General features: G+C 42.9%; 2 long non-coding RNA genes across 2 annotated transcripts; one reads left to right on the top strand and one right to left on the bottom strand.

Moving 5' to 3' along the window:
- On the top strand, positions 1 to 27,735 carry LOC117056894. Its single transcript, XR_004427773.1, has 3 exons — positions 1 to 560; positions 4,386 to 4,489; positions 27,597 to 27,735. It is a non-coding gene; the product is annotated as an uncharacterized LOC117056894 (long non-coding RNA).
- LOC117056895 lies at positions 12,593 to 13,225 on the bottom strand. Its single transcript, XR_004427774.1, has 2 exons — positions 13,181 to 13,225; positions 12,593 to 12,783 (listed from the first exon to the last, which is right to left on the bottom strand). It is a non-coding gene; the product is annotated as an uncharacterized LOC117056895 (long non-coding RNA).

Below are 27,735 nucleotides of genomic sequence, written 5' to 3'. Positions count from 1 at the left end.
GATAAAACCAGAACCTTGAATTAAGTGTATTTCCATTCCCTGAGATCCTGGCGAGCTGTGCAGTTAAGAAACCGAGGTTAAGGGGAAGAAGAACAGAACAGATAGAATAAAGGACGGTGTGATATGAAAGTCCAGGCATCATTGCACGAAATGGCATTCCCATACACTTGTCAGGGCTCAGAAGTTTTATTACCAAGGAATTTCACTTCTGCCTCTTATTCTTAACACACTGCCCAGCGCTGGGCCTGAGAGGATTTGCTGATCTAATATAGATAGCGATTTTGTAGGTTTGTTGAGATTTATATAGACAGCACCTTGGGATCAGGAATTACATTTTAAAATGTAATAAAATGCTCCTTGGCATTTTTTTTCTAAAAAAAACTTACAAATACCCGTACTTAAAAAAGTAAACATCAAATAATCTCTGATATCTTTCAAGAAAATGTTGACATAGCTCAAGGAGCTTCAACCAGATCCCCGAGTCGTTTGCTAGAGTCAACTTAATAAACTCATTTTCTTCATCCTGCCATGAAGTTGCCTATCCCTGGGAAGATGGAAAGGTAAACCGAAGATTGTTTTCTTTTATACATGTATTTATTTATGTGCAGATCGATAGACAGATAGAATTTTTTTGACATGTACTGTATGTATGTATGTATGTGTATGTATGTATGTATGTGTGTATGTATATATTTCTTCCACACAATTCATCAAATCCTCAGTCATGGTAGGGGCTACTCCACTCCAGCAAATGGGCACTTTGCCAGCAAATGTGGTGTGCAAATTTCAGGGAAGGACTGTAGCTCAGTGGTATAACATCTGCTTTGCATGAAGGTCCCAGGTTCACTTCCCAGGTAGACCCCTGACTGAAACTCTGAAGAATAGCTGTTAGTGAGTGTCAACAATACTGAACATATATGGTACAATGATCTGGCTATAAGGCAGCTTCCCGTGTTCCTATGGATTATTATTATCCTCCATATCATTACTAATATAGTGTACCTCTTCCGAATGGGTCATCTCCTTGTCCTCCACCATCTTCTGCAACTCTAGAACTGGTGCTCTCCAACTGTCTTAGACTACATCTCCAATTAGCCCCGAAATTCTTCCAGAACTCTTCAGATGGCTTGCCTGAGAGCCAAAGTACATGAGGTGGAGGAGGAGGCTCCTGATTTTGCTTTTCAGTAAAATACACCCTTTTGGGGGGGGGAGACTGCAAAGTCTGAGCTTGCCTCAAGCTGGGGTGAAGAATTGTGAACTGGAAAAGTTCACATCCTGAACTCATCACTAGTCAACATCTACTTTGCCTTGAACTTTTTCCTTTAGGCAAAATTCAAGGCCAACCCTAGTACAAGAGAATTCCAAGTTTTGACCTATGAGTGGATGCTTTCGTAAGATGAATAGATAAATAGGTGGATTGATAGACTATTTTTATTATTATTATTATTATTATTATTATTATTATTATTATTATTATTATTATTTCTTACCTCCCATTTACTGATAGGTCCCAGGGTGGATAACAGCAATGTAAAAATACAACATTAAAGTTAAAACTACTTAAATAAGATCCCAGACACACCTCTGTGGGGAAGGAATGCCCTCTCCCAAGCCATTATACCCCAAACCTTTGAAGGTGGTGGAACTACCAAGAGGACTTCCTAAACATAGCTACTGCTGTATAATTTATATACCACCCCTCATTAAATAAAATCACAGGATTTTTAATTTTAATTAATTTACTTTTTTTGCTGGCCTTATCACAATTCTATTTGTTCCCCTCTGACCTTCATCAGATGTCTCACCTGAGCAGGATTCTCCAAATCCGATTCAGTGTACAGTGGTACCTCAGGTTACAGACGCTTCAGGTTACAGACTCCACTAACCCAGAAATAGTAGCTCGGGTTAAGAACTTTGCTTCAGGATGAGAACAGAAATTGGGCAGCAGCGGCACGGCAACAGTGGGAGGTCCCATTAGCTAAAGTGGTGCTTCAGGTTAAGAATGGTTTCAGGTTAAGAATGGACCTCTGGAACAAATTAAGTACGTAACCAGAGGTACCACTGTAACTCTAAGCACAGTCTTCTCGCTTTGTCTTCTCCAACAAACTTGCCAGAGCAACACTGGTTTTCTTGCTCCTGCCTGTCATGAAAGCATTGTATCCAGACCAGCAAGCCAGGGGGAGCAAGGAAGCATTATAGAGAGCCCTCTTTGCATAACAACTTTGCATGCTACCCAGGTCCAGGTGACAGCAGATAGGATCCACTCATCAATAGTATATGAACAGCTAATTAATCATTAACCAAAGCTTTAATAAATGGTTACTCACTTGTTTGTCAATGTGGAACAAAGAACCAGTTGCATGTGGGGTGGTCACATGACATTCTACAAAGGCAACTTCAGATGAAGATGATGATGATGATGTGCAGGCTACTTTTCAGTAGGGAAGTTCACCATTCTGTGCTTCCCTGAATAACAAGGGTGATTTGGGGGAAGACTCCCATATTCTCAAGTCAGATCATGTCATTAACAAAGTGTCTAGAGGCTGACCAGAGAATCTTAAAAGCAGTTATTTTGCCTCTGATTTTCCAAAAAGTTAAACACACAACAGGGGATGAGTGTCAATTTTTTGTTTTTGTTAGCTTCTAATTTTTCCAGCCTTAAGTTCAGTTCTTCATATTTCAATGTCAGGATTTTTTAAAGTATCTCTGTAAATTCATCTGCATTTTAGTGCAATTTTTACCTAACATGCACATTTTTGCAAAGCAATCCCCCCTTTTGTGTGTTATTTTCACTAACATGTGCATTTTTATGGGCACTTTACCCTCGTATAGCCATACATACAGACACTTTACCATAGTATAGGAAATGATTACCTGGCATTGCAAAATTCAGAGAAATGCAAACGTCAACAGATGACTATTTTGTTCTTATTGTTCTCCTAGTGTTTCAGAAAGTGTAGGTTGGGCAGGTTCTCTTTTAAATATGAACTGAATCAACTATCTCCCCCATCCCTACACACAACCTTCCCACCCTTTCCCTTTTCCTACCTTGAGAAATGAAAACCCTATTTACTCAGGAAACACCCAGAGCTTGAGAGGGGAGGGCTGCAGATGAGAGGGAGGTGATGGAGAAACAGGGGAGGGGATATTTTGCTTTGGCTAACAAGTCTAGCTTTTAATCACAATAAATTATTTCCCCGGTGCACTCCCATCATAGTCATTTGTGGAAGGAATGAACAGAGTAGTTCCTTCATGTGAGTTGCAATTCTCCTCCAAGTTTTGGCTGAGATAGCAAGGCATAAGTGGTGGTAAACAAAGCAAAACGGGAAGAAAATTATTGTTGTCTTACCCACCCTTCACCTTAAGGTCTCAAGCCGGATTGCAACAATTTGAAAATAGCAGATAGCCATTGCACTACAGAAGGCACAGTTTATTGTGTGGCCAGCAACCTGCTCATGCATTCTCTTGCACTACAACTGCCTGCTGGTGGAAAACTTTTTGCCAGCAGAAGAGGAATGCTGCAAAGTAATTTAGGATAGCCATGAGGACTAGAAACTTGCTGGATATCCAGCATGCCCTCTGTTCTGCACCAATTCCCAGACTCCGCCCATAAACTCACATCAGGGCCTCTGGCTATATACTGTCCTGATATACTTTGCTTCATAGTTTTGCAAAATAATAATTAAAAAAATAGGTTCGTTGAAATGAAACTAGAGCTCTCCTGCTCAAGAGCCAATTTGCCAGGACGGCCTGGGAATCCCCTTGGAAAGGCGGGGGGGTTGAAAGATTTTATGCTTGCTCACTCCAATTCCACTGACTTAAAGGATTAAAGGGTTGAAGAAAAGAAGAAGCAGGAAACTGAAGTTGACATGAATGCCGCACAACTGTTGAAGTGTATACTCTCCTCCCTCTAGCTTCCCCCTTTTCTTTCCCAGTTAATGAATAACTCTGGATGTTGTAACTTATCTTGCTTGTACTTGGGGGGGGGATGCACTTGGGCAGTATCCCTTAATTGGTGTCTTAAGCATGTCAGACATATCTGTCTTATCACAAAGCTTGTAAAAAAAATGAAGAGCAGGGCTCCCCCAGATGTAGGGGTAGGGGTGGGCTGCTTTGACTTTTGAGATTAAATACTTTGTAGAGATCAGGCCATGCTCTCTCTCTCTCTCTCTCTCTCTCTCTCTCTCTCTCACACACACACACACACACACACACTTTCTATTTATTCTGGGAAAGTTTGCCCGTACCAAGCATTGCAGAGAAACACATCACTTTTCTCCCAAACAGAAAAAGGAGTTGATGCTTATTCTTCTACTGAGCTTGAGTTCTAAGTGCAGCCTAGAAAACCCTCTTGGCATTGGCCAGCTGACAGCTGTTTTTCTTAGGTCCTGCCAGAAGGGGTCGCTGCGGCGCACAGATTTCAAAGCTAGATACGTGAAGGGGAAGAGGAAGATGCTTTGGAAACAGAACTAAAGGAGAGAGATATTTGGTAAGCTTCCCACCTCCCCTTCTTTAGAAATGTGATGTTTGGCTAAAGTCTAAGCGGAAGTCCTTCCATTGTTGCCACAGCCTTTTTGTGAGTCTAATCCCTCACGCAGGACATTCGATCCTCAAGCCCATGCTATTACCCCACAGTGTATTATGGATGGCAAGCTAGCTCGGGGATTAGAAACACATAAAATGCTAAAAAAAAAAAAAAAAAAAAAAACCATTTGTTGAGCTTTCCCATGCACACTGATGCAGATGGACAGTTAGATTCCACTGCTGGAATTCAAAGCCGTCCATTGCCACAGTGTGCAGCAGCGGCTATGGGGAACAGAGGTATTTGCAAAAGTAACATTTTCACAATAATAACTGCCTCTTCCGTTAATTAACTCTTTCAAGGGTGTGCATCAAACTAAGTTATACTCAGAGTAGACCCACTTAAATCAATACACTTCAATTCATTGTGCCCATTAATTTCAATGGGTTTACTCTGGGTAGGTCTAGCAGATATAACCCACTGTATCCCCTTCAGGTGGGTAATGTAGGGTTACCAGACATCCCTGGTTCCTGGGGACAGTCCCCGGATTTGCAAATCTGTCCCCGGACAAATTCCATCCCTGGAATGTCTCCAGATTTGCAAATCTGATCCCAGGAAACGTGGCAGCAGCAGTTGGCTCTGGCTGGCTTCAGGAGCTGCTCTCTGCTCACTGCAGCACAACACATCATATGGGGATTTCTGGAGAGAAAAAATGGCAGACACCATGGCCCCAAGCAGCTCCTGAAGCCAGCCAGAGCCAACTGCACTACCAGGCTGGCTCCAGGCTGCTGACTGCCACTGCCACTGCTGTAGGGGAACTGGGGACGTCCAGTGGTACAGATCTCCTGTCCCCTTCCCCCTTTGTTTTGACTGATTGGGGGAGGCTCGGGAGTTGTGGAGGGCAGGCGTTGCCCAGTTGTTTGTTTTAAAAAAATAAACAACTCTGCACATTTATGTTTCACAGGGTGCGAAAGAAGGGCTTTGCACCTTTGTACGATATGCATGTGTGCTTGGGCCCAGGGTCTTTTGCCTCACCATCCCCACTACTGACTCCCTGTTGCTACTCAGCTTCAAAAAAGAAAAGAAAAGAAAAGAAAAGAAAAGAAAAGAAAAGAAAAGAAAAGAAAAGAAAAGAAAAGAGTGTCCCCGGATTCATTGAAAAAAATATGGTAACCGTAGGGTAATGCTGCTTCTACACACTGCTCCTGGGGGGCCCCCCAAACAGGCAAAGGATATACTTTATTCAAGAGGTTATTGAAGTCAATGAGCAAAGAACTGGGGTTTGAGAGTGGAAATCAAACCCCAGTTCTTTGCTCACACATTTCTCTCCTGCCTCCATCCCTAAAGGTACTGTAGGGTTTCTTCAGAGCCCTCTCTTGCCTCAGACTTCTGTCATTTCTGCCTTTCCCCTCAAATTTCTTATATATCCCTTTTGCATCTCAATTCATTGTCTACACCAGGCATGTACAACAGGTAGATCGTGATCTACCGGTAGATCACTGGGCGCCTGTGGTAGATCACCAGCAGATCAACATCTTTGCCCTGCACCCCTAAAATGACTTAAACCACCAAAAATTGGGCTTTCCTTCCTAAAAAAAAACCCTCAATGTCGCTTTCCTCTTCTCTAAAGAAGCTCAACAACTTTTACGTGAACCCCCCAAAACAGGGCTTCCCTTCCTAAAAAAAAAAGCTCCACAATAAGGGGGTAGATCACTGTCAGTTTTTAACTCTGTGAGTAGATCACAGTCTCTTGGAAGTTGACCACCCCTGGTCTACACTGTCCACAAATCTACTCCTGTTCCTGTGGCCTCTGTGATTTTGTTAAATCCCATCCAAACCTACAATAATCCTGGACTGTAAACATTCCAGAAAACTTACTGTCTTTCCTGTGCTGCTGGAAAGCTTATGAACTCTTATGCCACCCCCACCAGATCAGCCAATCTGAGGGCATTGCTGTTTAAGCATGGGGCTTGTCCTGTAGGTCTTTGTCATGCTTCCATAGACTCTTGCTTCCTTCTTTGTAATCAAAAGAGGAATCACTCTTTCCTGTACTCAAGTGAGTAATATACATGTGATCCACATTTCTCACTGATGAAAAAGCTTCCATTCACTTGCCTTAGAACAACTTACCGGTATATACACATTTTACAGATGAGGAACTGAATCTGGGAGGTGTTGTACTGATGCTGAGCAAAGATGTGAAGCCAAATATTTGGTGCAGATCCACACCATCCATTTAAGGCCCACCCAAAGCACATTTAAAGCATATTACTTTCTCCAAAGAATCCTAGGAACTGTAGATGGTTAAAGGCACTGTGAACTGCTGTTCTGTGAGGGGGGGGACTACAGTTCGCAGAATTCTTTGGAGAAGTCATGTGCTTCTAAATATGTGTCGGATGGGCTTTCAGTGTATGGGGTGGATCTGCCCATGGTCACCAGCCACACATATGATCCTTAGATACCATTTTCTCTCGTTTTTATTTCTATGTATAACTACATATACACAAAGTATGCTTGTTTTAGAGCTCAGCCTCCCCTAAATAATTAAAAAAAAAGAATTTCTGACAAACCTTTTGAGATCTCTCATTTACTCACCCCATTCCAAAGGAAAGGCCACATTGCAGAGTTTTCTCATAATATATCACATTATTTTTGTAATGGCCCCCATCTCCCCTCTGCCACATATGTGCACGGTGTCCTCCAAAAAAAGCTAAGTCTTAGAGATTGCAGATGATGCACAATTGTTGTCAGGCATTAGTAGCAAAGAAAACCTGGCAGGGGGTAGGAACTGTGCTCTAGCCACAGTTGAAGAAACTATTGGAGAAACTTCTTGAGAATTTATCCTGTCCCTGGAGAAATTTGATGAAATGCTCCCCTGCTCACCATTTCTCTGCCCTCAAATAGGGTGGAGATTTTTGATCGGCCATTTGCACACAGCTCCTGTTTATTTGCACACATTATGAATCACTTTTTCGAATGAGCCTTAATCTTCTCCATTAGTTCCATCAAGGAAAAGCATCATCCTTCTCAAAAGAGGCATTACACAAAAACGAGAAGCCTGTCAGCCCGACAATAAGCACATTTATTCAAAAGTCGGCCCCTCTCCTTTCAATGGACTTTTCTGGTAAAATGTGCTTAGGTTGGCAGTCTATCCTTGCAATTCACTTTGCGCAGCATGGAATTTGACTCCAACCATTTGTGCAGAAAAGGCAATGAGGCAGGACTAATCTTACCAACTAAGATAGTTACCGTCCCGTAAAAACTAAGATCTCAAAGAGGGAGATAAGTTGGCTCTCCAATTAATCTGGCCACCAAGGGTGTTTCATTGAGAAGTAATTTAAAAAAAATAAAAATCCTTACATTTGGTAGATCCTTTAGCACATTCAGAACAAGCTTCAGATTCCTAGTCAAAGCCTTCATAGAGGTGGATTTGTGTCATAATTATATCATAGCTCTGAAAGAACTATGCCATATTGGAGAGGAGATGACTACCACCCAATATTGGACAGACATGAATGAATGATTTCATGGAAACTACTGAATAGAGTCAACATTTAGAAATCAACTTGCCAGAAAATATTTAATCCAATGGTGTTTAATAAATATGTGGTAATCAGGCAGGGAAATTGACTTCACTGAACCCCACCCATCATGATATTTTAGAACCGTGATGGGAAATGGTGCAGAGTAGGTTTTGTCTCACCACATCAGGAACATAGGAAGCTGCCTTATATTGAGTCAAACCATTGGCCAATCTAGTTCATAGAATCATATCATAGAGTTGGAAGAGACCACAAGAGTCATCCAGTCCAACCCCCTGCCAAGCAGGAAACACCATCAAAGCATTCCTGACAGATGGCTGTCAAGCCTCTGCTTAAAGACCTCCAAAGAAGGAGACTCCACCACACTCCTTGGTAGCAAATTCCACTGCTGAACACCTCTCACTGTCAGGAAGTTCCTCCTAATGTTTAGGTGGAATCTTCTTTCTTGTAGTTGGAATCGATTGCCCCGTGTCCGCTTCTCTGGAGCAGCAGAAAACAACCTTTCACCCTCCTCTATATGACATCCTTTTATATATTTGAACATGGCTATCATATCACCCCTTAACCTTCTCTTCTCCAGGCTAAACATACCCAGCTCCCTAAGCCGTTCCTCATAAGGCACAGTTTCCAGGCCTTTGACCATTTTGGTTGCCCTCTTCTGGACACGTTCCAGCTTGTCAGTATCCTTCTTGAACTGTGGTGCCCAGAACTGGTATTGCCTAGGTTGACTGGCAGTCGCTCTCCTGAATTTCAGACAGGGTTCTCTAGAAACCCCACCTGGAGATGCCGGGGACCGAACCAGGGGAAAAGTTATAGCCGGTGTTATATTTCCCATTACAGAGCATGGGAGAACACAGAGCATTGTTTTATTCAGAGCAGTCGAGGAGCTGAATCACAAACTGCAGCAGAGAATGCACAGAGCGACTCACAAACAGACCAGAATATTCACACACAGAGAGATTCATGGTGAATCTTGGGGTCTGTGCACACTCCTCATATATACAGTTCTTGGACATTTGTCGTTTGGGGCAGAAAGGAGAGCATGGATGCTCTCATATTTTTCTGCAGAGGTAGGGTGTTTCATTTGGGAAAATATTCTGTTCTCCCTGAATTTTGACGGATATTTGAAGAAGTGTGCATGCACACGAAAGCTCATACCAAGAACAAACTCAGTTGGTCTCTAAGGTGCTACTGGAAAGAATTTTCTATTTTGTTTTATCCAATGTATATGTTATTTTTATACTATAAATAATATCACGCTCAGCATACCACACTTGCTGACCATTGTGCAATTTTTTTTTACAATCAGGAGAAAGGTTGTTTGTGCATTTTTATCGATATCCTAAGATTGTGCCAAGCATCACGGTATTGCTGGAGTGAAGACCCTTTTCCCCTTTCCTCCTCCCCCCTGTCTGTGTGTGAAGGTTTCCTTTAATAGCTCTGAATTGTGGGGAAAGCATAAATATGGCTTTTCTGTGGCTAGGACTATCACCCATCTTATTTATGACTGACCTGGTTGGGTACCGGTGACCTTGGGGAGTTTAATTGAGGCTGGGGTTATATGACACAGCTTGAAGCCACCTGAATTTAAAGGGTGTGACACATATGCTCTCATTTCGATCCTCCTGTGTGAATGGCACCACTGTTCTTATCTCTTGGAATAATATCTAAATATGTAAGCCATATGACAGTAAAATGGCCTCCCAGTGCCACTGGAATCCTGCTGCCTTCCCCAGCAAATTCCCCCCTTCTTATATCAATTTTTTTTTACAGCCAACTCTTAACTTTTTTATGAATGTGATTTTGGCAAAGAATTGAGCTTGTAAAATATAGGTGGGGGGGGGAAGGAGGGGGGAGATACATGGACACAATGTACTTAGCTCTCTGCATTGAGATTGTATTTAACATCCCTTTAATTAAATTGTTAACATGCCTGATGAATGTCCCTTCCTTTCACCCTGCCCATTTCACTGAAAAGTAATAAATTCTTAAAGTCACTTAATGCAACTGAATATATATATATGTTGGGGGGTGAGATTGAGAAAGCAGGGAAAGCTCAAAAGAAAAAAAAGGGTAGGATAAAGTGGAATGGCTGAGATATCAGCTAGCCAGTGTGATATTTTCTCACTGGTGGCTGTCCCAAGATAGATATAAACAGCTCTACTTAAGCTTGCCTGAATTTGCAGGATAAAAAGAGAACACCGTTGCTGTTGTTTTGTTTTATGACACAGACAATTGCCACTAGACACTGAACAGATGATCTTCAACTTATATCATTTACATTCTCAGTTGATCTTCTTCTAACCAGAGCCCTCAATGGGCTTATATATATTTTTCCCTTGCAGCACCAGAAATCACTGGAGTCAAGGAACTACAAGGCCCATAACCCTTAAGAGCCTTAACTACCGAAGCTGATCATCACCATAGGGGAGATATTTTGTGCAGTTCACATATTAATCCAGACTTACTTAATTCACACTCCCCTCACAAAAAAGTGAATTAAAATGTTATGCTTTGAAATTTGCACTTCTCTAGAATTTGCATTGATGTTCCCCAACCATTTTCCTTTTCTTTTCTGAAGTATGTATATTAGGAGAAAGTCTGGGTAAAAATGCATGTATTAGTGAAAATAGCAGGTTTCGTTTTCAAAATATGGCCAACTGAATTCAAGATAGGAAAAAGGAAGAAACTTAGAAAAACCAAAACTGCCAGATTCATCCATCCCATTTACCATTTGGGTTCTTCCATGGTCTAGGCCATTTTCTTAAAAGACTATTTTGGGGGCTTCACCTAAACTGTTGGAGAATCTGAACCTTAGCTGCCCTTTGGAAAATAAGTGACAAAGTGCCTTCCCCACCCCAATGTGACCACCAACAAGAAGGGAGGGTAACTTCAGATACAACTGGGGATCCAATCCACTGTATTTCCATATTGTTTAAGGAAGCAATAAGCTTGAGTCCTACTCATTCCAAATCCAGCTCTGTTGGAATATAGGAAGCTGCCTGTATACTGAGTCAGACCACAGGTCCATCTAGCTCAGTGTTGTCAACAGTACATTGACTGGCAGCAGCTCTCCAGGGGTCTCTCCTACATTGACTGGCAGCAGCTCTCCAGGGGTCTCTCCTGGAGATGCTGAGAATTGAACCTGGGACCTTCTGCTTGCAAAGCATGGATTCTGCCACTGAGCCTCTCCTGAGTTATGGTCATTGGGAAGGGCAAGGGTTGAGGGAAGTCTTCAGAAATTGACACCTCAATATGCTCAAGGATCCTTGAAGAGGAGTCTTCACTTCTCCATATGGATTCAGTTGCCATTGTACTTTGTCTCTCCTGACCTATTTTTTGGGGGTGGGGGAAGCCCTCCTAAAAACTCACGAGAGCAGCTGGACATGTCTGGAACAGCAAGAGCCTGCTGGAGATGTGAGTGCTGCGAGAGAAGTTCTAACTGTTGCCAAAGTGTTGTGATCAAAATGGCTTGTGGTGTGAGAGCCGCAGAAGAGACTGTGGCTGCCAGCATCATTAGGACTCCTGGTGAAAGGAGGTGACAACAGGGAACTGGCATGTCCTAAACTGAAGGGATGTTGGCAGTAGTGTAGTGCTGGGTTCAGAGGTGTCTGGTTCCTTCATGATAGCCACAGCCACACACCCTTACAGTCACACCCCTTTCAAAGATTATACAACCTTCTGAGATTATAAAGGAATCTTACAATTATATATTAATAATAATAAGGGATGCATTGCAATGACCATTGCAGATGTCCATGCATTGCCTTTCAAGTAGATCTACTATTTTCTGGGCACGTACATGGGCAAATGATTTGGAGTGCTCCAATATCTTATTTTAGAATGATTTAAATTGTGTTTTCCTTGAAGTTCCATTGTAGGCAACAGAACTTGTACACCATTCTCTTGAAATTGGAGCAGCTTGTGCTTTCCATGTTCCTTAACGCTTTGTGCTGGAGCCTATAGAACAACTCCTCCTTGGTGTTCTCCCTCCATGCCTTCTCCAGAGTGACTCCAGGAGCCAATCCTCAGTGGAAGACTCACCTCCATTTACTCTGGTTGGCTCCAACCAGCACAAAAGGTGAGAAGACATCTTCTCAGTGGCTAAAAAGCTCCCCTTTCATACAGATTGGGATGCTCTAGGATGCTGCAGAAATAGTAAAGGGTCTTTGACCCCACTCCCTATGACTCCAGACCACTACATCTCTGTGTACTGCATGGGCAGAATGTCAGCGGACAAATAGAGAAGTCGGGTAGGCCAGATTAGATACACAGGCTAGAGGTTCCCCATGCCTGTCCTCGATGATATACATCATGATAAGATTTCTGTGTAGGCAAAGTGGGATCGTACATGTTGTTTTACTATCCAGGTTTAATAAAGCACTCCTTAAGAGTGCTGTGAAGCATTTACCATAGGTTGACCCTTACCTCTTTCAAGAGCTAATGGGAGAACAATCTCTTAAGAACAGACATGTTACACCTCTGAAGAAGTAAAGGAAACAACAAAAAGTATCTGAAAAAGCAGGTCTCTTATTTATTACATTTTAATAGAAACTCAGTGCTGGCCTTATCTGATGCTATTCGGGTTAGGTTCCATGGTTTGTGTGTGTTTGACCAAATTCCCTTATCTTCTCATTGCTTGTGTTCTGCTCTGCTAGCATCCAAGGCATGCTGATATACTTATCTCCTGTTTTATAATAAAGCTTTGGCTTCCATGAGCTGGAAGGGAAGGAGAGAAAAAAGGGGGAGAGCAATTTAGAAGATGCCGAACTTATCAGGGGTCCAACTTGTCAAATCCATCGGTATTTTTAGTCAAGCTGAGGGGGGGGGGGACACCCAACACTTGTGCTGGAGTAGATTTATGCAGTGAAGTGAATTTAGCTTATTTAAAGGTTCAGTATCAGGAGATTGGATCTCAAGGGGTTTTTTATCTTCTTCTTTTCCTGATTCAGTGAAGTATATACAGAAAGTCCTCAGAGGCAGATTTACCAAAATACTAACTAGCTAATCCACCCAGCAATAAATGGCAAAGCAGAAATGGACTGAGCATCCAAGCGAAATGCCCCAATCAATAGAAAGTTAGATTGGTTACTTTTATATTAAACCACCTCATTACCTATGGTTAACAAGCCCACTTCATACCATGGTTTGTGAAGTTCGCTTGCTTACTTGGCATTGTGTTGAGACCTATTCTCTGAGGTCTTGAACGTTCTCTTCTCCTGTGAAAGAGGTTTCCTTTTTACTCTTATATTAAGCCATTTCATTACCAACGGTTAAGCCAGCTTCCAATTATGGTGTATGAAGCTGGCCTGTTTCCTTAGCACAGTGCCAAAACATGTTCTCCAATTTCTAGATATTTATCTAGGAAAGAAGGTTCCATTTTTTTGTCATATTCACAAGCTGCTTTATGATTCCTTTAACTTATCATCTTGTAGGGTGGTCAAGGACAGTGTATGCCTGCTTTCCTTTCCAGTAAACACATTTACCTAGCACTATGAAGCCTCCCCAGTGACCCACACTTCTTCTGAGACCTCTGCAGAGTTTTAGATAGGAGTCTTTCTCAGCCTTACCTGCAGATGCCAAACACTGAACCTGGGAGAGCCTTTTACCTGCAAAGCACTGGGCTGTAAAGACATAAAAAGCTGTTTTAGACCATCAGGCCATTGGTCTATCTATCTCAGCATAGATCTTTCTTTTTAAAATATATAGATTTTTTCATGAGTTATAGCTCCTTTAGATAACTCTAGAAGTTTTAAGACCTGTGAATCTTTGGGGCCACACTGAGTTTTGTTCTATGGTTGTCAGTTCTCTGTTTTATGTGATGTTATGGTTTTATTTTTGTATACAGCTGCAGACCCTCCAAGTGTCCCTATTTTACAGGGACAGTCCTGGATTTACAGAAGTTGTCCCAGTTTCTGATTTGATTCCAGGATGTTCCGCTTTTCCTTAAGACTTTCCTATTTTCATTGGATAAATGTTGGAGGGTATGGAGTTATCTGACCCCAGAACCATCTGAAGGCAGCCCTATATGGGGAAGTTTTTTTAATGTTTAATGTTTTATTGTGTTAATATTTATGTTGGAAGCCTCCCAGAGTGGCTGGAGCAACCCAGTCAGTGGGGTAAGGTATAAATAGTAAAATGATTATTATGGAATAGGACGTCCCTATTTTCATTGGAGAAATGTTGGAGGGTGTGCAACTCTCTTCTTTTTTGTAAGCTACTCAGAGAACTTTAGTAAATGGGTGCATAGTGTAGGTAAAATAAATGAATAAATAAAAATGACTATATTATTAATTAATTAGTACTCTGTAGATTTATAACCTGTCTTTCCCCCTGACAAGACTCGAGGTGGCTTACAGATTAAAACAAAAACTGTAGATAACTGTAGAAAAATCAACCATTAAAATACAATTAAACACGGATAGAATTACAACCATATACAGACTTCCGGCGGCGACGACATCGCGGAGCGGTCGTGGGTTGCCTCGGCTGCGAGGCGACCCAGTCCGTCCCGGGGGTTGGAGCCCCGCTACCGCAAAGCGGGGCTCCGATGGGGTGCGGGAAGAGCGTCCCGCACCCTGGGCTCCCCGGCTATGCCCACTATGGCTCCGAACCCTTCCCTCGCTCCCCCTGTAAAGGGGGAGTGGGGGTGAAGGGAAAACGGAGCCGGGCTTCAGGGGACATGCCCCAACCGGGACGCGAAGCGGCGGTTGCCCCCGCGATGAGCGTTAACGTTCTACCTGTCAAAGTTGGAGTTTAAGAATCCCGGTGTCGTGAGTATTGGATTGGATCTGTTTTTGTGCTTTGTTGACGACCTGGGGGACATTTGGAAAGGGAGCCTGCCTTTTTCCCCTCGGGAGATAGAAAATAACCAGCTTAAGAGACTGCTGTTACAGCGATGGCTACAAAGTATTTAAAATTTGACAAGTGAGACTTTTGGATTTCCCTTTGGGGATTAAACAGGAGGACAGTATCTCTTTTTAAAATTTTCGATTCTTGCGCCCTGGATTCAGGGAAAATGGCCGTGAAAGACTTGGACTGAATGGAAAGTTACTGGCAAGATGGAGAAGTCTGAGAACCGAAACTGCAATTTGACACCTATGCCCGCTTCTGCCATGCTCGGCTTTGTTTTTGACTTGGTTATGAACTGTGAAAGGACCCATGAAGAAAGGATTATTTTATTGAGACTGGAACTGCTCAACCGAAAATTGGAAATATTGAACTGTCATATGTCAAAAAAGCTATATCCCACAGAGGAGACTGTACAGGAAATGGCTGTATTGGAGGAGAGCCTTGGCACAGAACTGAAGGGGCTGATTGAACAACAGGATGAAAAGGTATGGCTACTCCGGAGTAATGGATCGTCTTTTGGGGGTGGCAGACCCAGGACGGAGAAAATTGTTATATCTAACTCCCAAGGTGAGAGCTTGGGAGCGAAGGTGAGAACTTTATGTTTATGTCTACAAATAAAAGAAGAATGTGATGATGAACCGGAGAGGCTGGGAGAAAAGGTGCGCACCCTGATGTTCTATGCAAGGACTATTTTGGATTTAGTCTGGATCTGTGGTTATGTAAAGAAAAAGGATACTTCGAGGAGCAGCTCTGGAGCAAGACGACCAAAGAAAATGGACAGAAGGGGGATAGGGTGAACGATATTAAGGTATAAAGGCAAAGAATGTATTATGGTAACCTGAAACCGGTGTGTCAAGACTTTAAGCTTTTAGAGAAAGAAAGACGTATTTTAAATTTTTGTTATTAACAGCAGTTATAGTGAATGAAGATATTTGTTATGATGCATATTGAAAATAAGGGGATAAGAACTAGAATCTTGTGTGGAATTAATATGAAGTTATAACATGTTTTGATTTATGTTAAGTTAAGAATGGGAAAATATTGTTTATTACGAAACAGGATTTGTTAAAAAGAAGCTTTTGAATTTTAATTTTTAGATATTTGGATTTTTTAAGATTATGATGGTATAAGATGTTATTAAAGTAATATTTGGGATTGGAACCGAAGGTGAAAAGGCAGGGGAAGTCTGTACCAAGATTCGACCAAGAATTTTTTTTTACAGCATAAGAAGAAGAATTATTGGTATTTGTGTATTTGTTTACTTCTAGTTGGGGGTGGGTTAATGTGGGTGTTATATTTGTATGTTGTTTGTTGTAAAACCAATAAATTCTTATAAAAGAAAAAAAGAATTACAACCATATACAGATATAAAATCTGTTTTAAACATACCAAGAATTACAATAAAAACAGCACAGCACCAGCCATTTCATCAAAAGAACTCAGTTCCCAAAAGCCTGTTGGAACAAGAAAGTCGCCACCTATCAGCAGAAGGAGAGCTAGGAGGGAGCCAATCCAGCTTCCTTAGGGAGTTCCAAAGTCTGAGAGCAGCCAAGGAGAAGGCCCTCTCCTGTGTCCCTACCAAGTGTGTCTGTGAGAGTAGTGGGACCAAGAGAAGGGCCTCCTTCCAAAGGGGAAGTTCATATGAGGAAATATGGTCTTTCAGATAGCTTGCACCTAAGTCTAAACCTAGGACACCTTTTACCATCTAAGCACCCCCTACATTTCCCATCAGCCGCCCTCTGCTGTTGGTTGAGGGTTTTGTAGTCCAAAGGATATAGAGGGTGCTAAGGTGGTGATGTCTCTTCTACAGCAACAGGCAACTGTCCTGTGCCATATCAACCTTTTAAAGTCATCTTGAGTATGCACCTCTGTTTTGAAACAGATCCATTCATGACATCAATGGGTCATGCATTTAGAAGTGGGATGGCGGCACTGAAGCCCGAGGAATTCAGAATCGAAAGGGGAAATTGCATTATCCACAATAGCTCATCAAAAGCAGGGGGAGGCAGGGGAGGCTTTGTCAAAATTGGCCTAGATTTCTCATTAAATCACTCTCATGGGTTTCTCAGCATTTCCTGTTTCTGGGAATCTGCAGATGCAAAAGTATGGGAAAATAGCAAATTCTCAGAAGTAAAAGAGAGAGAGAAATGTCATTAAGCTCTAACGTTTCCCCAGTATAGCAAAATGTAGCCAGTTTCTTACATCACATTAAACAGAAGCTTAGAACCGCTGGCTTACAAACAAGAAATCTTGATGATGGGTTGTATCCAGCTAAATGCTGCTGAATACCAGTTGCTGGAAGCCACAGGAGGGGAGAGGGCTCTTGTGCTCAAGCCCTGCTTTTGAGCTTCCTGTTGAGGCATCTGGTTGGCCAACTGTGAGAACAGAATGCTAGACTAGATGGGCCATTGGCCTAACCCAGCAGGTTCCCCCAATGTTCTTATATTCTTTGTGCACATGGAACAACTTCCATAAGTGCAGCAGAACTCCCCACTTCTCTCCCTGTAGGTCCCACAATCTGCTCTTGGTCCGTCCGTCCCCCATCCCTCCGGACCAGATTTGGGAGTAGCGTGGAAGCATGCTGGGGGTAGGGGTGTGAGAGAGAGGAAGTTCTGCTATACTCACGTCAGTTGTTCTGCATGAGTGTAATGATTTTCTTGGATAGAACCCAAGGTTTTCAAGAAATAAAATACATAGATGTGCTGCCAGATCTAAGGGAAGCTGTAGCTCTTCACTCTTGAAGGAGGCAGATGATACAGTTCTGTTTTTAAAGCTAAACAGGTCTGCTCTAGTAAGTTATTTGGATGAGAGACTACCTAGGAACCCTACGGAGGCTACTTTAGCTACATATGGAGAATGAACTTCAAAGCAAAGTATATGTAAGAAACAGCAGGTGAGCCCAAACTAACCACATTACTTTCCCACCAATATTTTCAGTGCCACTTAAAAAAAAAACAACCTTAGTTTGAGGCATGGGGCAGTTTTTGATCACCCCTTGCATAAACGTTTACTTATCTGCTTACAGTGCCCTTTCTTGATCTAAGCTTCATCTGCCTGTGCAGATTTGTGACCTCATTCTCTGTGCTATATGCATTTGTAACCTCGCCGTGTTAGCTAAATGATCCCCGATTGGCTAGACCGCCCAGGTAACTAAGCCAGGAAGGTTAAAGTAGCAGCAGTCAGAAGGAAAGTAACACCCAAAGGAAACCACGATACTGGACAAGAACTTGGGGTGGAGGGAATGAATATTTACTCCAAACAGTATTTTAGGAAATGGTTCTAAATTGATATATTTGAGCTAAAAATAGAAAAAATAGATAACATACAGCCATAGAAATAGTTGAATGCAATCTATTCGATGAGTAGCATGGGAAACTGATCAGTTAGACCATTTGCCCATCTACATAGGAGCATCGGAGCCTTTTACCAGGTGAGACCACTGTTCTATCTCTCTCAATAATGTTGAGACATATCCATGGTTGCTCTCTAGGGTTTTAGGCAGGAGTTTCTGCCAGCCCTACATGGAGATGCTGGGGCTTGAACCTGGCACCTTCTGCATGTAAAGTAGATGTTCTACCACTAAGTTGCAGCCCTTCCCTAATATAGTGTCTGTTTTGTTTTGCATCAGTTTTCTAGCATCCCAGACATCGTCTTTTCAGATAACCTTTTACATTAAGTGGAGATGGAAGGGATTGAACCTGGAACCACCTGCATGAAAACCATGTTATCTGCCACTTACTACCATAACACAAATATGAGATGATGATGATTAAAATATTAAAATCCAAAGGCCTATGTGAATAAGAATCATAGTACAGTGGTACCTCGACTTACGAATTTAATCCGTTCCGAATGCACATTCGTAGGTCGAAAAATTCGTAAGTCGAAAAAAGTGATTTTCCCATAGGAATGCATTGGAAACGAAAAATTGGTAAGTCGAGTAAACCGCATCTAAAATTCGTAAGTTGAGTAAACCCCATCTAAAACCGCCAACGGGTGTCCATTCATAAGTCGAAAAATTCGTATGTCGAGTAATTCGTAAGTTGAGGTACCACTGTATCATACTCCTGTAGAGTTGGAAAGGATCCCAAAGCTTATCTAGTTCAACACCTTGCAGTGCAGGAATCACAGCTAGAGAATCCCTGGCAGATGGCCATCCACACTCTGTCTTAAAACCTCCAATGAAAGAGATCCCACCACTTTCCAAGGTCGTTTATTCCACTGTCAAACACTCTTGTTTTTGCATGGTGCCTAAAATCAGATAGTGATGGCACCAAGCATGCCTCCCTGGGAAGAGCATTCCACAAATGGGGAGCGACCAAGGAGAAAACCCGTTGCCACCCTCCACCCTTTCCTCAGAGAAGGCACACAGAGAAGGGCCTGAGATGAAGAGTGCAGGGTCCAAATACACAGCTGATCCCCTCTGGACTATCTATGTTGTTTTGTATTCCTCATCAGCATATTTGAAATGTTGATGGCCTACTTTACGATGAGGCAAGGGGGGTGGTGATGGCTAGTAGCACTAAACCTCCTCAGTTATCAGAATTTTCCAAAAGTGTTTCCAATAAGCATTTAACTTCCTTTGATAACCCCATTTGAAAAAATAAGTGAAAGAGAAATGTTTACCAAGAGAAGATGGAAAGGACCGTCTTGATAACAGTAAGGATATAGCTCCAGCATAATTTTAGCAATGTGGGGGTCAAATGGCTGTACTGTTAGTTACCAGACCTTGAGAATGGGGAATAAGGGTAAATAAGAGGATTGCTTTGATTCCATTGGAGTGGAGAAATGAGAAGGCCCAATGTATATTAGTCAAAGAAAGAAAAATAATATCCTAGAAAATGAATAAGAGATAAGTAGCCTTGGAATAATGCTATATAAATACATTTGCTGTAGGTCACATCAAAGATTCATGACACACACATGTTCAGGTCAAATTACCTTTAAATATTAAATGTCTTCCCAGCGGTGGAGAATTTCCAATTTATGCTGTTTTCACAAGGAAAATGGATGCAACCCGTCCATTATTATTTTCTGTCAACCACACGGCCTCCAGTTCAGTCCTACTCTAGACAGTCTGGCGGGGGGTGGGAGGAGATGGCGACTTTTCTCATTAGAAGGTTCCAGTTTCTGAAGCCCAGTCAATGAGCATTGGTACACCATGAAGCTACTGAAATTGGCTGTGGTTAGAGTCAACTTGGTCAATGTACTGATAATGATTTCTCCATCTGTTCAGTTCCCCATCAGTTCCAGGGTATATATTTATACTGGTATTTAAAGGTTTAAGTAACGAGTTTCACCTGTATAGAGTTCTTGTATCATGTGAACCACCCTGGTGTTGGCTGGTGCCCATTGGAACTGGTAGGGTGAAAGGTAGGAGCCCAACCGTAGGCAGAAGTGGCGCCAATAGTTGGCAGTGCCAGAGCAAATCAGAGGCAGATCCAACTAATTCTAGTTCTGTTCCCCTCCTCCACCCTCCTGAGTTCTACAAGGGACTACATTGAGTTCTACATTGAGACTAAGGAGGAGGAAGACAACATCAAGACCACCCACTAGTATGGGGCTGTAAGTAAGAAGGCAGACAGGCAGGGAGCTGGGGGCTGACTGAGAGCAGGGGAGAGGGGCCCCCTGACAACTCTCAGCACTATCAACAAATTCCTTGGGGGACACCATAGCTGTTAAAAGTGGTACAATGAGTGCTTTAAACATGTGGTGTGTATATGGCTCCAGAGTGTTGGTATCATATTATATTCAGATGAAGAAAATATCTGGCAAATTACATTTGACCAAAAATGCTTCTCCCTCTCTTTTGTCCTCCTTTATTTTCTTCTAGCCCCAAACATCTAAAGTAGCCTTGCACAACCTGGTGACTTCCAGATGTTTTGAACTCTCATCATTCCTGACCATTGGCCCTGTTGGCTGAGGTTCATAAGAGTGGTAGTACAAAATATCTGGAGGGTACCAGCTTGGTTCACCAGGGTTTTAGACAGGAGACATTCCTGGTCCAACCTGAAGATGCCATCAGGGATTGAACCTGGGACCTTCTCCATGCAAAGCTGATCCTCTACCACTAAACTATGACTCTTCCCCTAATTTGTCAGTAGGAAGTCTAGAGCAGTCTTCATCAACCTGGCTTTGCTAGCTGAGGCCAATGCAAGTTGTAGTCCAAACCATTTGGAGGGCACCAGGTTGAGAACTGCTGACCGATAGCACCAGTTTAGTATTTCCAGCTCACTGTGGTCTTTCCCCATGGTTTCTTCTTTCATTCTGTACCGGAAAGTTGTATGTTTGTACATACAAACACATACACCCACACACGAAACAGCATAGAATTCCTCACGATGAGCATTTTGTTCCTATACATTTCACTGTCTGTGTTCTGGCATGGGATGGCTATCATCTTCACACTAACATTATACCTTGCTAAATGATAAAGTCACGTCTGGCGTAAAACTAGACGTTTTATCAGCATGTTTGAACTATCGCCTTACTGTGCTGTACTTGCCAACTGTACATCCTTTTCCTAAATAAAGACATGGTGCTCATTTTCCAAAAAAAAAACACTCTCCGGAGGTGGTGTTTGCTTCTAGATAAGGTGAGGATTCTTACCTGCTGGATCAGTTCCCCTGGCTGGTTCTTCTGTCAGACAGGGAAAGAGAGAAAAGAGGGAGGGAGGGAGGGAGGGTGCTTGGGAAAGCCTTGCAATAGCCTCTTAGCTCCAGGTTGATTTGTGGCTGTGCATCTCCAGTAGGGATTTGTGAAACTATCCATTTCAGTTTCTCTGTTTCTCATATTTCCAACCTTAAGTTCTCCACATTTCTACATCAGTTTGCAATTTTTTTAATTAAAAATTTGACATCAAAATTCACCAACATTTTAGTGTGAATTTCTGCTAATATACACATTTTGGCATGCAATTGCAAAATGCACAATTCTTTTGCAAAACAGTTTCCCAAAATGTAATGCACACGTTAATCTTAGTGTATGACTTTTTTATAAAGTCGGCTGGATAACTGCATTGCAAAATTGGAATAAGTGTGACAGATTTCGAAGGATGAGACTATGCTTCAATCTGTACATTGTTTCAGAAAGTACAAATTAGGTAGGTTCACCTTTAAATGAGAACCAAATCAAAATAATCACCCATTCTCTTGGGCCTCACCAAGGTTAAAGTAACACATAGATGGTGGTGTGCTTAAAAAAAATCCTGTTAATTATTACTGTTAATTATTGTCAGGTGTCTTTAATTGTTTTTGTCCGCTTTTACTGATAATTTAAATATTTCTTGTAAACTGCGTAGAGGTTTTCTTACACTCAAGTGGTATAGAATTTTTGTTAAATATAAATAAATAATGAAACCACTACAAGGCAATAGATTTCTTTTAGCAAATTTATAGTCCACCTTGAAATCTGAGGACACCCGAGACAACTAGCAATATAAAAGCTTAAAAGAGCATCTCTATCAGCAAAGAAAAAAGAAAAAGAAAAAGAAAAGAAAAGCAGGAATGGTCAAGGACAGTCTTTCCTAGCCTGATGCACTCCAGCTGTTTTGGACCACAATTCCCATCAGCCCCAGCTGGCTGGTTTGATGGAAGTTCTAGTCCAAAACAGCTGGAACACTTCAGACTGGAGAAGGCTGGCCTTGACCATTCTTATTTTCCTTTTTCTTCATTTATTTATTTTTTGGGGGGTGGAGGGCTGATAGATTGAGGAGAAGACTATTGATGGAGGACAGAGCTATAGACGGCTAGTAGCCATCATGGTGGCTACGCTCTGCCTCTACAGTCGGAGGCAGCAGTGCTTCTGAATACCAGCTGCGGGTATTCAGAAGAGGAGAGTGTTCTTGTGCTCAAATCCTGCTTGTGGGTTTCTGCCAGCTGACTGCAGCTCCACTCCCAGGTCAGGCCTGACCCAGGGTCAGGGAGGCAGCAGCAGTAGCAGCAGCAGCAGCAGCATTGGCCAACCCCAGTACTGGAGTCCAAACCCAAGGCAACCTGAATGTGCCCTTGAAGCAGCTGTGAGGGATGGGCTGGTGCAGGTGGCAGTAGGTTCCCTCTGCTCCCCCCCCCCGGGGTGCATCCTGCATGCCTGCCCCAGGGGGTGGTAGCATCCACGCTGCTGCTGTTTCTCCCATCTTTTCTCAGAAAATATTAGGAACAATTGCTTGCAAATTTGTATATTAGGGGACATGCGCACTAAAGTATTGACAATTTTTGTGAGGACTTCCCCCCCCCAAGAAAAAGATCTGGAGAGGCAATGAATTTAACTTAAGGGGGGGCGCTGAAATTAACTGATTTTTCAATTCTTATCAAGCACTATGGATGTTCTGATCCAGCAGGGATCTTATTATGTTCTTATAAACATTCTGTCTCATGGATTGGATCTGTGTTAGTTTGTTTATATCTGCACTTTGTAACTTGGCAGTGCAGACGTGTCTCCCGAGAAGTTCCACTAGTTTTCTTGAAACACTTTGGGCTCACTTTGAAATTCATCCAATGTTTTGGGCAGGGATGACCCCTCAAATCTATAATTAAATAAATTCAGCACTCCTCAATGAACTAGTTTTCAAAATACTATCCATCTGTATCCTCATAAGATACTTGCACCAAAACAATCCTCTTCCATCTCCCTTATACATAATGAGGACGCCCAATGCTTAATGATCTCCTGATTTTCCTAGCAGTGACCCTAAAACAACCACTCTCTACCAAAAGCAGTATCATATCACCTCTCAACACTTCCCAGGAAAATATAGAAATTTGTGCAAGTGTTATTAATGAGAGTGAAGGTGGGGGTGGGGGCTGTTAAATCAGGTCCTCCATTAAAGAAGGCATGTGTTGCGGTGCGACCTGGCCACCTGACCCAGTGTTGAGGGTGGGTAATCTTGGAACACCCACAACCCCTGATAGGTGGGTCCTGTGTTATTTGGGTACAATCTGGCCAATGGGATGCCTTCAAGAAGCAGCAACGCGGGACCTATATAAACCCATGCAAGGCTTACAAGCTTCCTCTTTGGGGCTTTCACATCAGAATACCCGCCCACCTCTCCCTATATCTAGGGCTTGCGCTTGACCTTGTTATGCTGTCGTGTGTCGTCTGCTTTTGGGGCAGGGGCATGGTAGGAATTTTCCCCACTTGGCTGATTGGCTGGTGCGATTTGGGTTTCCAGGGACTCACTGGTTTGGCGTTCCCCTGAAGGGGTTTGGCCCGCACCCGAGTCCAGGGGACATCAGGGAGGCTGTTTGGTGTTCCCTCCATCAGCTGTCCCTGGTGTTCATCCATGGCTGTCCTACGAACGTGGCTCTGGGACACCTCTGCCTGCATGGGTGCAGGGAGATAGTCGAACCAGAACCTATGCAACCACTCACTTGATGGTAATCAATAAAGTTGTGGCCTAAATTTCTGCCAAAAAAACAAACCAAATATCTGACTCCTGTGTGAATTTTATTCGGGGAAAGGTAAAAGGTCTAAACACGCAACTGTAGATCGATGTAAGGTTTTGATTAAAGCTCCTTCTTTTCTACTCTTTACATGGAAGCTTTATTATTATTCCCCACACTCAGGAAATGACAGGAGGCATTTTCTAAAGGCAATATATCTGTTTTGCGTGCTACACTTCAGTAGAGCCTTGTTTTATCTGATTTCTTAATGTGCCAAGAGAATGACAGGTAACATTTTGTATCTGCATAAGAGCTTATGAAACAATGCTTATCAGCTATCTTCATCATTGCCGGCATGTACACGAATCATCCTTATCATTTAGGACATAGCTCCACTGAAGAGGGCAATTGCATGGCAGCTCAGCATTTCAAATGGAAAAGGAATCTGAACATTGGTCTCCTAGTGGCCTGTTCTGCTCTCAGCTTCTAAAATGATAGCAACAAAATACAATATCCCACTGAGATGACATTGAAGCCTGATTTGCAAGTTACCAGAACAGAGTGAGATTTGCTTGCCCCTAGTAGATCACATGCCTATCAGACAAGATCTATTAGCCACATGGACTCCCTAGATTACATAGGCTGCATTCCATCCTGGACTCTAAGAGAAGGTTGGAAATATGATTCAATAAGGATGGATGGGTTGGCTTATTTCTGTCACTATTGTATGTGTTCATTCATAAGCCCAGTCCATCCAATTTCTGCACTATTCCCCCCACCCCCCAAAAAATGTGCATGGAAATTGGCATTTAAATTTCATGCAATATCCACCCTATTCTGTGTTTGTCAAAGTGCTGTTTCTGCTCTGCTACACTTCGACTTCTGCCAAAGCCTGCATTAATTACCTTGCTAGTCTTTATGACCAGAATTTTCCCTTTGAGGGAAAGGATGTGCTTGGAATGTGCTTTGAAATTATTGTGTGTATGCAGTCTAAGGCTGCTTTGATGCAGCAGATCATTCCATGTTCCCGACATTTCCGCATTATATTTGAGCTTTCACACGATGGGGGGGAAATCACTTCCAGAAAACTAATGGAATATAGTGAGTGTTTAGCACTCCGTTCTGTGCTATTTGATTCTAGGAAAAGAATATTTTTCCATCCCCCTTAATTCAGGAAATTGCAGGAGAAATAAATTTGGGGTGGTATACCAACGTATGGTTCTTTCTTGCTGTTTCATGGGGAGTAGCAACATTGACCAATGACATCTGTTGTTATGTCACACCATGCCCATTGCTGTGAGTTAAATGTAGCACAGCATGCCAGTATATCGGTCAAACAACCACCATTCCATAATGCAACAGGTGCTACAGTAGGAAATGAATATTATAATTGTGAAAACTAACACAATATTCTCCATGTCTAAAGGAATCCTATGTCAGCATGAAACTGAAGAATGTTCAGTCTTCATAGGGTTGTTTTGGGGCTTAATCCAAATTTGGGAGGATGTTCCCACAATGAACGTTCCCCACATCAAATGGGGTGCGCGTTTTGTGTGGTCGCAAGTAGTCCCCTTGGATCACGGAGCAGCTCCTGGCAGTTGGGCCTGCCACCACCTTCCCAGGTTGGATACCTGTGGACTCCACCTACTCCAGCAGCTGCCCAATCCTGGCTGGGGAGGTGTTGCCGGGGGGGGGGGGTTGGCCAGGTAGAAGGAGGGATTATACAGCACACACAATAGAACTTGAGTCATACCTGGGAAGTGGCCGTTGGATTCAGAGCTTCCCAACCCTCCACTCCCTTGCAGTTTACTTGCAGGTTAACCATCTTTTTTCCACAGCCACACAGGCACGCAGGCACTGCTATGTCAAGGTCGCTGTTGAAGAGCCAGAAAGGACTTTCCCTGCAGTGGCAGGTTTCGCCTTTCCCGTAGCAATTCGTCACAACTTTGGCGGTTGCAGGCCTTGGGTGGAATCCTTTAGTCATCTACAAAATTGGGGGGCATGTGGTCCCCGCCCCCATTGTGGCGTCGATAACAGGGTTCCCATTAAAGGGGTCTCAGGGGGAGGCATTGGCCATACGCCCAGAGGTCGTCACTGCCTTCCCCCTCCAGCGGCGGCGAACAGCAGGGTGGGCTATCTGCTTGAACATATGTTCTCCAGAGCTAGCCCACTCCCCACTCATGCTGGATAACCCTAAAAGTACCCAGTACCCCAGCTGGGGGCTGGGAAGGATAAACTCCAATGCCTGAGCCAAGGTCTCCCTACATCTGAACACAGTGGTGCCCCGCTAGACGAATGCCTCGCTAGACGAAAAACTCACTAGACGAAGGCATTCGTCTAGCGGAAGGCTGCCCCGCTAGACGAAAAAGTCTATGGGGCTGCCTCGCAAGACGAAAAATTTCCGTCTTTTTTTCCGTTTTGCGGAGCGCGGCTGCCATTGCCTCTCCACAAGACGAAAAACCCGCTAGACGAAAATTTTCGCAGAACGAATTATTTTCGTCTAGCGGGGCACCACTGTATTAATAAAGTTGTGGCCAATTTAATCCCATAGAATGTTGTCACGTGTCGTTATTTCCCTCAGGGGCTGCCTGGGGTTCGGGGGACTCTGCCCCCCCACTGTAAAACTGAGAGATCCCCTGTAGCCTGCTGATTCCTTCCTCTTATAGGTGATTATGCTGTCTTGTGTACTAAAGCAGAGTCTGAACAATAGAACGAGATACTGTTATGTACTGAGCTGAATCCTAGAATAGGATCCCTCAGAGTATATTTCAGATACATAAGCAAAATTTCTGTCCTGACAACCATTTTGTCCACCATATTGGCTCCAAGCCTTATCAATAGGGAAAATGAGGAGGTGGGGTGGCGGTGGGGGAGAGAATACCTCTTTTTAACATTATCTGGCCTTGAAAGTGATCCAGAAGGAGAAGAGAACAACAGCACGGGGCAGGGGGAGGGAGGGAATAAGAAACAAACCTTTTACACAAATAGAAACAATATTATTCTGGTCTGACAGCCCTGCCCTACCTACTAACCTTGATAAGCACTTAAACCTCTATGAGGAAAGAGAGATAGAGTGAGAAAGAGAATCAATTTGCATTTTCCTTTCTGGAGGCAAGCATAACGCTGTATTTTACAGTTGCCATTAAGGGTTATTGCTATCTTTACACAACACATTAGACAGTTTGTGGCTATTGTTCTTTGGCTGGCCCATCAGAATGTTTCAGGGTGATGGTGTTTTTACACTGATGTTGCTTTTGTCCCATCTCAATGCTATTATCTCCAGTGTGTTTGTTCCAACAGGTCTCCTGAAGACCTGAAAACTGTCCTCGGTGAAAACAACAACAACAACATGTCACTCATCACCTCCTCGTATAGTCAGATGGAACAATGCTGAAGGTCTCATCTAACACACTTGTATAGGAGGAAAAAGCTTACCTGT

The sequence above is a fragment of the Lacerta agilis genome, chromosome 13 (genome assembly GCF_009819535.1).
Source record: "Lacerta agilis isolate rLacAgi1 chromosome 13, rLacAgi1.pri, whole genome shotgun sequence".
NCBI classification, from domain to species: Eukaryota; Metazoa; Chordata; class Lepidosauria; order Squamata; family Lacertidae; genus Lacerta; species Lacerta agilis.
This window is presented reverse-complemented; position numbering and strand designations above follow the sequence as displayed.